Below are 12934 nucleotides of genomic sequence, written 5' to 3'. Positions count from 1 at the left end.
ACAAACAATACCCAGTTATATGCTGCCTACAAGAAACTCACTTCACATGTAAAGGCTGAAAGTGAAAGAATGGAAAAAAAAAAATTCCATACAGACAGAAACCAAAAGCATGCAGGAGTAACTATATATCAGACAAAATGGACTTTAAGTTAAAAAACATAAAAAGACAAAGGAGGTCATTATAAGGGTCAACTCAGCAAAAAAATTTAACAATTATAAATATATATGCACACAACACCAGAGCACCCATATATATAATGCAAATTTATCAGAGCTAAAGAGAGATAAACCACAATACAATGATAGGTGGAAACTTCAACACCCCACTTTAAGCATCGGACAGATCATCTAGACAGAAAATCAACAAAGAAACATCTGACTTAAGCTACACTATAAAACAGACATTTACAGACCATTCCATCCAACAGCTGTAGCACACACATTCTTCTCATCAGTATATGGAACATTCTCCAGGACAAACCATATGTTAGGCCACAAAACAAATCCGAACAAATAATTAAAAATCAAAATCATATTAAGTATCGTCTCAGACCACAATGGGAAAAAAATTAGAAAACAATAATGAGAGGAACTCTGGAAATGGTACAAGGTAACATGGAAATTAAACAGCAGGCTCCGAATTACTATTGAGTCAAAAAAATTAGAAAATCAAAAATTTCTTGAAACATAAAAATCAAAGCACAACATATCAAAGCCTATAGGACACAGCAAAAGCAGTACTAACAGAGAAGTTTATAGTAATAAATATCTACATCAAAAAAGTAGAAAGATTGCAAATAAAAAAACCTAACAATACACCTCAAGGAGAAAAGCAAGAACAAATAAAACCCAAAATTAGTAGAAAGAAATAATAAAAATCAGAACAGAATTAAACAAAATAGAGGCCAAGGCTGAGCATGGTAGCTCAAACCTATAATCTCAGCAGTTTGGGAGGCTGAGGCAGGCAGATTGCTCGAGCCCAGGATTTCAGCCTGGCCAACACTGAGGAAACCGCATCTCTACTAGAAATACAAAAATTAGCTGGGCATGGTGTTGTGCACCTGTAATCCCAGTTACTCAGGAGGCTGAGACATGAGAACCACTTGAACCCAGGAGGTGGAGGTTGCAGTGAACCAAAATCATGTCACTGCACTCCAGCCTGGGCAACAGAGAGAAATTCTGTCTCAAAAAAAAAAAAAAAAAAAAAAAAAAAGAGAGAGAGAGACCAAGAAAACAATAGAAAAGATCAATGAAATGAAAAAATTTTTTAAATAATATAAACAAAATTGGCAAACTATTAGCTAGATTAAGAAAAAAGATTCAAATAAATAAAATCAGAAAGAAACAAAAAAAGAGATTACAATCTTCCTACCAAGATTGAATCAGAAAGAAACAGAAAATCTGAACAGATGAGTAATGAGTAAGGAGATTGAAAAGTCTCCCAACAACAAAAAAAAAGCCCATGACCAGATGGCTCTACCACTGAATTCTACCAAACTTATAAAGAAGAACTAAACCAAGTTTTCTCCAACTATCCCAAAACATTGAATGGTAGGGAATTTTTCCTAACTCATTCTATAAGACCACCATTACCCTGATATCAAAACCAGACAAGGACATAATTTAAAAAGAAAAATACAAGCCTATATCCCTCATGAACTTAGATGCAAATATTCTCAACAAAATACTAAGAAAATGAATCCAATAACACATCAAAAAATAATACACCATAATCAAGTGGGATTTATTCTGGGAATGCAAGGATGGCTCAACATATGCAAATCACTAAATGTGATACATCAAATGAACAGCATGAAGGATAAAAATTGTATCATCTCTATAGATGCATGAAAATTATAATATTCAACATCCTTTTACAATAAAAAAACTCTCAAAAAAAACTCTCTCCTTTCTCAGGTATAGAAAGAAGACACCATGACACAAGAAAAACCATATAAGATAATTCCACAGCTAACATCACACAGGATGGGGAAGCGTATAAACTTTCCTTTAAGAACTGGAACAACATAAGAATGCCCACTTTCACCACTCTTTTTCAACATAGTTCTGGAGGTCATAGTCAGAGTAATTAGTCAAGAGAAAGAAATAAAGGGCCTCTAAATTGGAAAGGAGAAATTCAAATTGTCCCTCATTGCAGACAATATGAAAGAAATATATAGAAAAACCTAAAAACTTTACCAAAATATGGCTGGTCATGGTGGCTCATGCCAGTAATCACAGCACTTTGGGAGGATGAGGCAGGTGGATCACCTGAGGTTAGGAGTTCGAGACCAGTCTGGTCAACATCATGATGAAATTCCATCTCAACTAAAAATACAAAAATTAGCTGGGTGTGGTGGTGGGCACCTGCAATCCCAAGCTACTTGGGAGGCTGAGGCAGGAGGGTCACTTGAACCCAGCAGATGGAGGCTGCAATGAGCCAAGACTGCACTATTGCACTCCAGCCTGGGCAACAAGAATGAAACTCCATCTCAAAAGAAAAAAAAGTTTATTGAAATACTCTTAAAGTTGCAGGATACAAAATCAACATACAAAAATCAGTAGCATTTCTATACACCAATAATGAACCAGCCACTAAATAAATAAATAAGCAATTCCATTTACAATAGCTATTTAAAAACATACCTAGGAATAAATTTAACCAAGGACATGAAAGACTTCTATAAGGAAAACAACACACTGATGAAAGAAATTAAAGAGGACACCAAAAAATGGGAACTTTTCTCATGCTCATGGACTGCAAGAATTAGTATTATTAAAATGACCCTACTACTCAAAGCAATCTACAGATTTAATACAATCAGTATCAAAATACCAATGGTATTCTTCACAGAAATAGTAAAAAATAATCTTAAAATTCATATGGAACCACAAAAGACCCTGAATAGTCAAAGTAATCCTGAGCAAAAAGAATGAAGCTGAAAGCATCATGCTACCTGACTTCAAAATATAGTACAATGCTGTAATAACCAAAACAGCATGGTGTTGGTATAAAATCAGACATATAGACCAATGGAACAGAAGACAGAGCCCAGAAATAAATCACATATATACAGCCAACTGATTTTAAGCAAAAATACCAAGAACATACATTGGGTAAAAGACACCCTTTTTAATAAATGGTTCTGGGATTACTGGATATCCATATTTAGAAGAATGAAACTAGACACCTGTCTATCTCTCACCAAATACTAAAATCAACTCAAAATGGATTAAAAGCTTAAACAAGAGAACAAAAACTATAAACCTACTAGAAGAAAACATGGGGGAAACACTTCAGGACATTGGTCTAGGCAAATATTTTATGAGTAAAATTTCAAAAGCACAGACAACAAAACCAAAAATTGACAAATTGAACTATATAAACCTAAAAAACTTCTGCAGCCAACAAAAAAAAAATCAACAAAGTAAAGAGACAATGTGTGGAATGGGAGAAAATGTTTGCAGAGTATTTATCCAACAAGGAACTAATATCCAAATATACAAGGAACTGAAACAACTCAACAGATAAAAAAACAAATACTGATTTAAAAATGGGCAAAGGACCTGAATAGACAGTTCTCAAGACATACAAATAGCCAGCAAATATATGAAAAAATGCTCAGCATCACTAATTATCAGCGAAATGCAAATCTAAACCAAGAAGAAATATCGTCTTACTCTAGTTAAAATGGCCATCTCAAAAAGACAAAAAAAAAAAATGCTGGTGAGGATAGGGAGAAAAGGGAAGTCTTATACACTGCTGATGGGAATGTAAATTAGTACCTTATGAAAAACAATATGGAGGTTTCTCACAGAAACTAAAAATGGAACTACCACATGATCCAGTAACCTCACTACTATTTATCCAAAGGAAAGGAAATCAGTATATCTAAGAGATTTCTGCATTCCTGTTAATAGCAGCTCTAGTCACAATAGCCAAGATATTGAATCAACCTAAGATATTGAACCAAGATATTGAATCCATCAATAGATGAACGGATGCAGAAAATATGTTACATAAACACAATGGAATACTATTCAACCATAAAGAATGAAATCCTGTCATTCACAGCAACATGGATGAGCCTGAAGGACAGTCTGTTAAGTGAAATAAATCAGACACAAAAATACCATGTGTTCTCACTCATATGTGGGAGCTATATAAAAAAATTCAGATTATAAAAGTAGAGAGTAAAATTGTGGTCATTAAAGCCCAGATCATTAGAGGGACAGAGGAGGCTAGGGAGAGGTTGGTTAATAGATACAGCTAATGGGAGAAAGAAGTTCTAGTGTGTTGCAGCACTGTAGGGTGATTATGATTAACAATAATTCAGTGTATATTTTTAAAAAGCAAGAAGTGAGGATTTTGAAAGTTCACAACACAAAGAAGAGATAAATGCTCCAGGTGATGGATGTACTAATTACTCTAATTTGATCATTACATATTATATACACATATCAAATTAGCACTCTGTATCCCATAAATATGTACAATTACATGTCCACTAAAAAGGAAAACAAAGAGGAAATGCAGACATTAAGCAAAGAAAAAATCCCACTTACAATAGAATCAAAAGAAAAAAACACTTAGGAATAAATTTAACCAAAGAGATGAAAGATCTGAACACAGAAAACAATAAAATAATGACAAAAGAAATTGAGGGGCTGGGCACAGTGGCTCGTACCTGTAATCCCAGCACTTTGGGAGGCCAAGGGAGGTGGATCACTTGAGGTCAGGAATTTGAGACCAGCCTAGCCAACATGGTGAAACCCTGTCTCTACTAAAAATACAAAAATTAGCCAGGCATGGTAGCAGGCACCTGTAATCCCAGCTACTTGAGAGGCTAAGGCAGGAGAATCTCTTGAACCCAAAAAGCAGAAGTTGCAGTGAGCTGAAAGGTGAAGGTTGCAGTGAGCCAAAATCATACCACTGTACTCCAGCCTGGGCAACAGAGTGAGTAAGACTCTGTCTCGAAAAAAAGAAAAAGAAAAAGAAATTGAGGAAGACACAGACAAATGGAAAGATATCCCATGTTCATGGATAGGAAGAAATATTGTTAAAATGTTTATACTACCCAAAGTGATCTACAGATTCAATGCAACCCCTATCAAAATTCCAATGACATTTTTCAAAGAAATAGAAAAAAAATCCTAAAATTCCTGTGAAACCACAGAAGTCCCTGATTAGGCAAAGCAGTCTTAAGAAAAAAGAACACAATTGGAGGCATCACACAACCCGATTTTAAAATCTACTACAAAGCTATAGTATCAAAACAGCATGGTACTGGCATAAAAACAGATATATAGACCAATGGTACAGAATAGAGAGCCCAGAAATAAATCCATCCATTTATGGCCGATTGTTCTTCTACAAAGATGCCAAGAACACAAATGAGGAAAGGACAGTCTCTTCAACAAATGTTGGGAAAACTAGCTATCCACATGTAAAGGAATAAAATTGGATTCTTACCTCACACCACATTCAAAAATCAACACAAAATGGATTAAAGTCTTAAATGTAACACCTGAAAGTGTAAAACTACTAGACGAAAACATAGGGTGAAAATCTTTTTTTTTTTTTTTTTTTTTTTTTTGAGATGGAGTTTCACTCTTGTTGCCCAGGCTGGAGGGCAGTGGCACGATCTCGGCTCACTGCAACCTCCACCTCCCAGGTTCAAGTGATTCTCCTGACTCAGCCTCCCAAGTAGCTGGGATTACAGGTGCATATCACCACACCTGGTTAATTTTTGTATTTTTAGTAGAGATGGGGTTTCACCATGTTGGCCAGGCTGATCTAGAACTCCTGACCTCATGTGATCTACCCACCTCGGCCTCCCAAAGTGCTGGGATTACAGGCATGAGCCACTGTGCTCCGCCGGGAAAATCTTCTTGACACTGGTCTGGGCAATGACTTTTTTGGTATGGCCCGAAATGCACAGGCTACAAAAGGAAAAATAGACAAATGGGATTACATCGAACTAAAAAACTCTACAGAGCAAAGGAAATAATCAACAGATTGAAGAGACAATCTACAAAATAGAAGAAAATATTTGCAAACCATATATCTGATAAGGGGTTAAGATCCAAAATATTTTTTTGAAAACTCGAACAACTCAATAGCAAGAAAACAAATAACCCAAATAAGAAATTGGCAGTGTTCCCACTCATGGCTAAAAAAGTTGATCTTATGGAGGCAGAGAGTAGAATGGTAGTTATAAGAGGCTGGGAAGGGTGCTGGGAAATGGGATGAAGAGAGGTTGGTTAATGGGTACAAACATACAGTTCGATAGAAGAACTAATTTTGAATGTTCAATAACAGAGTAGGTGACTAGTTAACAACAATGCATTGCATATTTCAAAACAGCTAGAAGAGAGGATTTGAAATGTTTTCAACACACAGAAATGACTACTCGAGGTGAAGGATATCCCAAATACCCTGACTTGATCATTACACCTTCTAAGCATGAACAAAATATCATTTGTGCCTCATAAACATGTACAAACATGTATCAATAAAAACATTTGTAAATAATTTTTAATGAGCAAAGAACCTGAATAGACATTTCTCAAAAGAAGGTAAACAAATGGCCAAGAGGTACATGAAAAAGTGCTCATCATGTGAATTAGAAAAATTCAAACTAAAACCACAAAATGAGATATTACCTCACACCTGTTAGAATGGCTACTATGAAAAAGACAAGGCCAGGCACGGTGGCTCATGACTGTAATCCCAGCACTTTGGAAGGCTGAGGCAGGTGTATCACTTGAGGCCAGGAGTTTGAGACAAGCCTGGCTAACTGGCAAAACCCCATCTTTACTAAAAATACAAAAATTAGCTGGGTGCACCTGTAATCCCAGCTACTCAGGAATGGCTAATATAAAAAAGACAAGGCTAGGCATGGTGGCTTGTGACTGACTGTAATCCTAGCACTTTGAAAGGCTGAGACAGGTGGATCACTTGAGGCCAGGAGTTTGAGACAAGCCTGGCTAACTGGCAAAACCCCATCTTTACTAAAAATACAAAAATTAGCCAGGTGTGTTGGCACACCTATAATCCCAGCTACTTGGGAGGCTGAGGCAGGAGAATCGTTTGAACCTGGGAGGCGGAAGTTGCAGTAAGCCAAGATCACGCCACTGCACTCCAGCCTGGGCCACAGAACAAGACTCCGTCTCAAAAAAAATAATGAAAATAAATAAAATTTTAAAAAGACAAAAGTAACAAGTGTTGGTGAGAATGTGAAGAAAAAAGAACACTTGTACATTGAATGTGGGAATGTACATTATTAGTACAGTCATTAGGGAAAAGAGTATGGAGGTTCCTCAAAAAAACTAAAAATAAAACTACCGTATGATCCAACAAACCCACTACTGGGTATATATCCAAAGGAAATGAAATTAGTGTGTCAAGGAGATATCTGCACTCCCATGTTCATTACAGCCTTATTCACAATACCTAAGATATGAAATCATCCAACCCACCGGTGGATGAATGAATAAAGAAAATGTGATATGTGTGTGTGTGTGTGTGTGTGTAATGAAATACTACTCAGCCTTTTAAAAGAAATAAATTCTGTTATTTGCAACATGAATGAACCTGGGCAACATTATGCTAAGTGAAGCAAGCCGGGCACAGAGAGACAAATACTGCCTGATCTCATTTATATGCAGAATCTTAGAAACTCCAGAATCTCTGCTTCGTGGAAGCAGAGAATAGAATGGTGGTTACTAGGGACTGGGGGTGTGGGGTGAAGTGTGGGGGAAAAGGGGTGATGTTGGCCAAATAGTACAAAATTTCTTTTTTTTTTTCTTTTATTATTATTATTATTATTATTATACTTTAGGTTTTATGGTACCTGTGCGCAATGTGCAGGTAAGTTACATATGTATACATGTGCCATGCTGGTGCGCTGCACCCACCAACTCGTCATCTAGCATTAGGTATATCTCCCAATGCTATCCCTCCCCCCTCCCCCCACCCCACAACAGTCACCAGAGTGTGATGTTCCCCTTCCTGTGTCCATGTGTTCTCATTGTTCAATTCCCACCTATGAGTGAGAATATGCGGTGTTTGGTTTTTTGTTCTTGCGATAGTTTACTGAGAATGATGATTTCCAATTTCATCCATGTCCCTACAAAGGACGTGAACTCATCATTTTTTGTGGCTGCATAGTATTCCATGGTGTATATGTGCCACATTTTCTTAATCCAGTCTATCATTGTTGGACATTTGGGTTGGTTCCAAGTCTTTGCTATTGTGAATAATGCCGCAATAAACATACGTGTGCATGTGTCTTTATAGCAGCATGATTTATAGTCCTTTGGGTATATACCCAGTAATGGGATGGCTGGGTCGAATGGAATTTCTAGTTCTAGATCCCTGAGGAATCGCCACACTGACTTCCACAAGGGTTGAACTAGTTTACAGTCCCACCAACAGTGTAAAAGTGTTCCTATTTCTCCACATCCTCTCCAGCACCTGTTGTTTCCTGACTTTTTAATGATTGCCATTCTAACTGGTGTGAGATGGTATCTCATTGTGGTTTTGATTTGCATTTCTCTGATGGCCAGTGATGGTGAGCATTTTTTCATGTGTTTTTTGGCTGCATAAATGTCTTCTTTTGAGAAGTGTCTGTTCATGTCCTTCGCCCACTTTTTGATGGGGTTGTTTGTTTTTTTCTTGTAAATTTGTTGGAGTTCATTGTAGATTCTGGATATTAGCCCTTTGTCAGATGAGTAGGTTGCGAAAATTTTCTCCCATTTTGTAGGTTGCCTGTTCACTCTGATGGTAGTTTCTTTTTCTGTGCAGAAGCTCTTGAGTTTAATTAGATCCCATTTGTCAATTTTGGCTTTTGTTGCCATTGCTTTTGGTGTTTTAGACATGAAGTCCTTGCCCATGCCTATGTCCTGAATGGTAATGCCTAGGTTTTCTTCTAGGGTTTTTATGGTTTTAGGTCTAACATTTAAGTCTTTAATCCATCTTGAATTGATTTTTGTATAAGGTGTAAGGAAGGGATCCAGTTTCAGCTTTCTACATATGGCTAGCCAGTTTTCCCAGCACCATTTATTAAATAGGGAATCCTTTCCCCATTTCTTGTTTTTGTCAGGTTTGTCAAAGATCAGATACTTGTAGATATGTGGCATTATTTCTGACGGCTCTGTTCTGTTCCATTGATCTATATCTCTGTTTTGGTACCAGTACCATGCTGTTTTGGTTACTGTAGCCTTGTAGTATAGTTTGAAGTCAGGTAGTGTGATGCCTCCAGCTTTGTTCTTTTGGCTTAGGATTGACTTGGCGATGCGGGCTCTTTTTTGGTTCCATATGAACTTTAAAGTAGTTTTTTCCAATTCTGTGAAGAAAGTCATTGGTAGCTTGATGGGGATGGCATTGAATCTGTAAATTACCTTGGGAAGGATGGCCATTTTCATGATATTGATTCTTCCTACCCATGAGCATGGAATGTTCTTCCATTTGTTTGTATCCTCTTTTATTTCCTTGAGCAGTGGTTTGTAGTTCTCCTTGAAGAGGTCTTTCACATCCCTTGTAAGTTGGATTCCTAGGTATTTTATTCTCTTTGAAGCAATCGTGAATGGGAGTTCACTCATGATTTGGCTCTCTGTTTGTCTGTTATTGATGTATAAGAATGCTTGTGATTTTTGCACATTGATTTTGTATCCTGAGACTTTGCTGAAGTTGCTTATCAGCTTAAGGAGATTTTGGGCTGAGACAATGGGGTTTTCTAGATATACTATCATGTCATCTGCAAACAGGGACAATTTGACTTCCTCTTTTCCTAATTGAATACCCTTGATTTCCTTCTCCTGCCTAATTGTCCTGGCCAGAACTTCCAACACTATGTTGAATAGAAGTGGTGAGAGAGGGCATCCCTGTCTTGTGCCAGTTTTCAAAGGGAATGCTTCCAGTTTTTGCCCATTATGATATTGGCTGTGGGTTTGTCATAAATAGCTCTTATTATTTTGAGATACGTCCCATCAATTCCTAATTTATTGAGAGTTTTTAGCATGAAGGGTTGTTGAATTTTGTCAAAGGCCTTTTCTGCATCTATTGAGATAATCATGTGGTTTTTGTCTTTCGTTCTGTTTATATGCTGGATTACATTTATTGATTTGCGTATATTGAACCAGCCTTGCATCCCAGGGATGAAGCCCACTTGATCATGGTGGATAAGCTTTTTGATGTGCTGCTGGATTCGGTTTGCCAGTATTTTATTGAGGATTTTTGCATCAGTGTTCATCAAGGATATTGGTTTAAAATTCTCTTTTTTTGTTGTGTCTCTGCCAGGCTTTGGTATCAGGATGATGCTGGCCTCATAAAATGAGTTAGGGAGGATTCCCTCTTTTTCTATTGATTGGAATAGTTTCAGAAGGAATGGTACCAGCTCCTCCTTGTACCTCTGGTAGAATTCGGCTGTGAATCCATCTGGACCTGGACTTTTTTTGGTTGGTAAGCTATTGATTATTGCCACAATTTCAGCTCCTGTTATTGGTCTATTCAGAGATTCAACTTCTTCCTGGTTTAGTCTTGGGAGGGTGTATGTGTTGAGGAATTTATCCATTTCTTCTAGATTTTCTAGTTTATTTGCATAGAGGTGTTTGTAATATTCTCTGATGGTAGTTTGTATTTCTGTGGGATCGGTGGTGATATCCCCTTTATCATTTTTTATTGCATCTATTTGATTCTTCTCTCTTTTTTTCTTTATTAATCTTGCTAGCGGTCTATCAATTTTGTTGATCCTTTCAAAAAACCAGCTCCTGGATTCATTAATTTTTTGAAGGGTTTTTTGTGTCTCTATTTCCTTCAGTTCTGCTCTGATTTTAGTTATTTCTTGCCTTCTGCTAGCTTTTGAATGTGTTTGCTCTTGCTTTTCTAGCTCTTTTAATTGTGATGTTAGGGTGTCAATTTTGGATCTTTCCTGCTTTCTCTTGTGGGCATTTAGTGCTATAAATTTCCCTCTACACACTGCTTTGAATGCATCCCAGAGATTCTGGTATGTTGTGTCTTGGTTCTCGTTGGTTTCAAAGAACATCTTTATTTCTGCCTTCATTTCGTTATGTACCCAGTAGTCATTCAGGAGCAGGTTGTTCAGTTTCCACGTAGTTGAGCGGTTTTGAGTGAGATTCTTAATCCTGAGTTCTAGCTTGATTGCACTGTGATCTGAGAGACAGTTTGTTACAATTTCTGTTCTTTTACATTTACTGAGGAGAGCTTTACTTCCAAGTATATGGTCAATTTTGGAATAGGTGTGGTGTGGTGCTGAAAAAAATGTATATTCTGTTGATTTGGGGTGGAGAGTTCTGTAGATGTCTATTAGGTCTGCTTGGTGCAGAGCTGAGTTCAATTCCTGGGTATCCTTGTTGACTTTCTGTCTCGTTGATCTGTCTAATGTTGATAGTGGGGTGTTAAAGTCTCCCATTATTAATGTGTGGGAGTCTAAGTCTCTTTGTAGGTCACTCAGGACTTGCTTTATGAATCTGGGTGCTCCTGTATTGGGTGCATATATATTTAGGATAGTTAGCTCTTCTTGTTGAATTAATCCCTTTACCATTATGTAATGGCCTTCTTTGTCTCTTTTGATCTTTGTTGGTTTAAAGTCTGTTTTATCAGAGACTAGGATTGCAACCCCTGCCTTTTTTTGTTTTCCATTTGCTTGGTAGATCTTCCTCCATCCTTTTATTTTGAGCCTATGTGTGTCTCTGCACGTGAGATGGGTTTCCTGAATACAGCACACTGATGGGTCTTGAGTCTTTATCCAGCTTGCCAGTCTGTGTCTTTTAATTGGAGCATTTAGTCCATTTACATTTAAAGTTAATATTGTTATGTGTGAATTTGATCCTGTCATTATGATGTTAGCTGGATATTTTGCTCATTAGTTGATGCAGTCTCTTCCTAGTCTCGATGTTCTTTACATTTCGGTATGATTTTGCAGTGGCTGGTACCGGTTGTGCCTTTCCATGTTTAGCGCTTCCTTCAGGAGCTCTTTTAGGGCAGGCCTGGTGGTGACAAAATCTCTCAGCATTTGCTTGTCTGTAAAGTATTTTATTTCTCCTTCACTTATGAAGCTTAGTTTGGCTGGATATGAAATTCTGGGTTGAAAATTCTTTTCTTTAAGAATGTTGAATATTGGCCCCCACTCTCTTCTGGCTTGTAGGGTTTCTGCCGAGAGATCCGCTGTTAGTCTGATGGGCTTCCCTTTGATGGTAACCCGACCTTTCTCTCTGGCTGCCCTTAACATTTTTTCCTTCATTTCAACTTTGGTGAATCTGACAATTATGTGTCTTGGAGTTGCTCTTCTCGAGGAGTATCTTTGTGGCGTTCTCTGTATTTCCTGAATCTGAATGTTGGCCTGCCTTGCTAGATTGGGGAAGTTCTCCTGGATAATATCCTGCAGAGTGTTTTCCAACTTGTTTCCATTCTCCCCGTCACTTTCAGGTACACCAATCAGACATAGATTTGGTCTTTTCACATAGTCCCACATTTCTTGGAGGCTTTGCTCATTTCTTTTTATTCTTTTTTCTCTAAACTTCCCTTCTCGCTTCATCTCATTCATTTCATCTTCCAGGGCTGATACCCTTTCTTCCATTTGATCACATCGGCTCCTGAGGCTTCTGCATTCTTCACGTAGTTCTCGAGCCTTGGTTTTCAGCTCCATCAGCTCCTTTAAGCACTTCTCTGTATTGGTTATTCTAGTTATACATTCTTCTAAATTTTTTTCAAAGTTTTCAACTTCTTTGCCTTTGGTTTGAATATCCTCCCGTAACTCGGAGTAATTTGATCGTCTGAAGCCTTCTTCTCTCAGCTCGTGAAAGTCATTCTCCGTCCAGCTTTGTTCCGTTGCTGGTGAGGAACTGCGTTCCTTTGGAGGAGGAGAGGCACTCTGGTTTTTAGAGTTTCCAGTTTTTCTGCTCTGTTTTT

This window comes from Pongo abelii, chromosome 17 (assembly GCF_028885655.2).
Source record: "Pongo abelii isolate AG06213 chromosome 17, NHGRI_mPonAbe1-v2.0_pri, whole genome shotgun sequence".
Classification (NCBI taxonomy): Eukaryota; Metazoa; Chordata; class Mammalia; order Primates; family Hominidae; genus Pongo; species Pongo abelii.
Note: the sequence above shows the minus strand (reverse complement) of the source record.